The sequence below is a fragment of the Castor canadensis genome, chromosome 4 (genome assembly GCF_047511655.1).
Source record: "Castor canadensis chromosome 4, mCasCan1.hap1v2, whole genome shotgun sequence".
Classification (NCBI taxonomy): Eukaryota; Metazoa; Chordata; class Mammalia; order Rodentia; family Castoridae; genus Castor; species Castor canadensis.
Genome location: NC_133389.1, coordinates 43,943,064 through 43,947,325, shown reverse-complemented (window position 1 = coordinate 43,947,325; position 4,262 = coordinate 43,943,064).

Genomic DNA, 4,262 nt, shown 5'->3' with positions numbered 1-4,262 from the left:
AAGATGGCTGCTGTTAGAAAGAAAAAATGTGAGCTGAAACATTAGGAAGGTCTTTATTGCAAATAAGCTGTGGCAAAGTAATTCCCCAGGACACTGTCCAGGAGAAAATGTGCTTAATAGAACAGGAACAATAACTTGCTACTGTGCTAAACTGTATGGGACTTTTATGCTATGGAGTCTAAAGTGTTTTTCTATAGATTGCCTCGTGTATCATCAGACATTCTAATGAGAAAGAAACAATTGTTTCTTATGTGGAGAAACCAAAGCCCAGGAAAGTGTTAAGGACTTCCAGGTATCCAAAATGTTTTTACAGAATCTCAGAACTAGAATCAAAGTATCAAAGTTTTTAGTTTAATAATTTTAATCATTAGACTGCAATATTTCTTGAGTTAGGACCTCATGTAATACCTGAATAAATTTATTAAAGTGTTCTTTAAAATCTCCCTTAAGATCTTTCTAGAACAATCAACACAACTGCCCTGCTTTTGATCCTAGTTAGGTGGGAAAGAAGTCTTGTCCTGTTTTCTAAGAGCTGAATCTTGCCATCTCAAAGTAGGTCAACAAAGAGTACATAATTCGCCAATATGGGAAGCATTTCAAATCACCCACCATGGACTTGAACTTTGAATTCTGGAATAACAGCTTTACATTGGCCTCATTCAATTTTATTTTCTCAAATGGCTACAAGGCCCATTGCCTAAAATTGAGTTTATATGGTGGCAGGATAAAAGAGTCTATAGCAAACAAAGCAAATTCTTTTAATCTGATTGTCCAATCACCAGAAACCTTTAAAGCTGTGATTATTTTATTTGTATTGCATCTTATTGCGAATGAAGCACAGACAAGTCATATTAGTAAAAAAGTGAGTCACCAAATCTCAAGACCAAAGAGGGCTTACAGGTCATCCATATCAATGTTGTCCCAGCTCTGACCCTTTAATATAAACAACCTGGGAGGTTTTTAAAAATATAATTCCAGTCTCTCCTCCTACACAAACTGAATTTGTTCAGTTGTAAAAGAATCCTTTCAGTAGTTTTTTAAAATGTTCCTCAGGTTATTTAATATGCAGGCAGGATTGAAACCCACATAGCTCTAACAACTCTACAAGTCAAGAGGAGAAAAAGAATAATTAAATTCTAGGAGTAAAGAGAAGTATTCTATTGACTGAGAAAGTATAAACTGATTTTTCAACAACCTGCCACTTCTACAGGAAAGATCCCAAAGCTCTTTCCTTAGAAAGTTCCTTAGTACTTTGATCATAGTATATAAAAACTGAACAATTCACTTAAAATGAAAGTACCTATTGCTATGATAGAAATGCTTTTATTTTTGTTTATAACAAAATTATAAATCAATGCACCATTATATAACATAAGTCTACGATAGAATGTCAAAATGAGTAAGAAGAACACACAATTTTTGAATGTCACACAGTCCTGGGTGCTGGAGAGAAAAAGTTCTTATGCCAGTACAAATTGATGCTTAACTTAAAAAATACAGATGGTTACATATAGGAATACTGATAGACAGGTGCATGTATGTGTGTGCTTACACACATGTGGACACACTTCTTGGTATATCATCTGAGAGGGCCCAACAGCATGACATTCCAGTTGGCATGAACATATATACCACCAAAATCTTGATTTCTTTGTTTTTTTTAAGATCTTGATTTCTAATACCATTCTCCAATAAAAAATATCAGGAATCCTTGGAGAAATAGCTGATTCTAGGACTAAAGAAGGAAGTATACAAGTGTGACCTAGATCAGCCTGCAGTGCCAGGAAGTAAGTGTAAAAAACAAATAAAAAACAAAATAAACTAGAATGATTTGAGCAGCAAAATAAGTAAAAATGTGTTGAATTATAATCAAATATACAAATGAGATATCCAAGTGCCCATCCATGATATAGAAATGATTGTATAAATAAATAAATAAAGGAGAAGAGATAAATTTCCAGAACAGAGAAATTTCTAATAATCAGTGCAGACGTTCCACTTTAAGGAGGTAAAGCATAACCCTACTCCTTAAAGATGAGCCTGCATCTACTGACTTTGTCACAGCTCATTTAACAAATAAAAAGACAAAATAAGTAAGTAGTAAACAAATGGACAAGCACTACCTCAAGTCCAATGCTGAAGATGAGCTTCAAAAGTGGTAAATCATGTTGATAGACTGTGTCCTTACTACAATGTGAGGAGAATTGCATTTTTACCTTTGTGATATTCCTCCCCAAAATATATCACCTTAGTGTAATGCAAAGATAGTATCAGACAAATCCCAATAGAAAGAGATTTGACAAAATACTTCATCAATATTCCACAAAATCATCAAGATCGTGAAAAATAAGGAAAGTCTGAAACCATTAAAAGTAAGAGGAGCCTACGGGGCATGAGGAGTGAATGAAATGTGGTGTCCTATATAGGATTTGTGACCAGGAAAAGACATTAGACAATAACTAAGGAAATCTGAATAAAATATAAATATTAACTAATATATATCATATATATCAATTAATTGTTCAATAGATGGGACAAATGTACCCTACTAATATAAGATATACCTGGGATAAATGAGAACTCTGTACTATTTTCAAATAATTCTGTAAAATTATTCTAATTTTAAAAGTTTATTTAAAAAATATCCCTTACTCCTTTAGGAAAGGATAGATTAAAATCCCTCCTGCCTTTTATTCTTGCACAGTCATGTTGGATTCAAAGAAAAGGTCATCAGGGTGTGTGTGTATTTGGAGTTGCCTAAATATTATCAACAATTTCAAAACCCAATCATGGAGAAATTTTTCTATACTAAATCTGGAGTCAGCAATTATGGCACATTATCTGTGTCATAATCATTTCACATTACCAGGAACTAGTCCTATATCCTATGGAGCATACTTTAAGTTTTCAAGATAGAAGCTTCCATGTGTAAATCCGCTAACATTTTTCTCTCACTAGTAATGAAGACTATTTTTTGTTATGGTCACTAACCCTGCCAAGCTATTTTTGTACTGGATATTCTCATGTATTTTTTTCCAATAGTGGCTACTGTTCAAACTTACATAATAGAATTGTCACACTTTATAAACTGTGTTGAATATTCTCATCCCTTTCATGTGAAGAGGTCCTCTATTTCATGCCCAACTAGCTTTGAGGTCCTTCTGAGATAATCAAGTAGTCACTGGCACCTTGCATGTAATAGGCACTGCTGCATGAAGAGTCCATAAATTCAATTCTCTGTGCAAAAACCATGGAAAACAGAACCTTCTAGCTTAAATCACTTGCAAGCTTCTCTATTAGATTTCTGAGGCTGACCCTGATAAAATTTTGGAGGAAATCTTTTGTTATGAATTGTCCAATAACAGAGACTTGGATGTAAATTTCAGCAACCCCCACACTATTATTCCTGCTACATATCAGATGGTGAGCTTGCCGATACATGTCTTAAACTAGTTACAAGTTAGAATTCCATCTAACTAGTATAGATTGTCACTTATTTATGGTCAACCTGAGGCTGTTTCAGACACAGGTGACTGTCTTTATCTTGATCTAATTGAATGCTTCTCATGTTCTTCTGAGAAGAGTTATAGCAGACTAGCTCTCTATTACCAGGCACATTATTTATAAATCTTACCCTAACACCAGTGGTGTTCCACCAAAAGACTTCAGTTACAAATATTTCTTTTAATATATATTGTTTTCTTATCAGAGCCATGCATCTTCCCTTATCAGTGTCAAAACTTGACAAGTCAAAAAAAATCCTCATTCTCATCTTTTCTACTTTATAATGGAAAAGATATGGCATCACAAAGATCACCTAAGCAAGCAACAAACTAAAATAAAACAGAAAAATCTCAAAAAGTCCAAGGCATAAATGAAAATAGTGGAGTTAATACATATGTTTATATATATATATATATATATATATATATATATATATATATATATATACGTATATATATATATATACATATCTACACATTTATGTTCATAGCTAATATCGACTTACAGATATGTAAATATGAACCCAGAGAATTTGCATAAAGAAAATACTTAATTTTCACTTCTTATTTTCAACAAACTCAAACTTAAGTATAATGTTGTATTGTAAATTCAAGTTAAAGGATACACAGAAGATTCCAAATTGGAAAAAAATAGATTGATACAATGACTCACTCTTCCTCATTAAGCAATATTGATTTTACTGTGGTCACAGCAAAATTTCTAGTCAAGAATTTTCAATACTTTCTATACTTTACCAA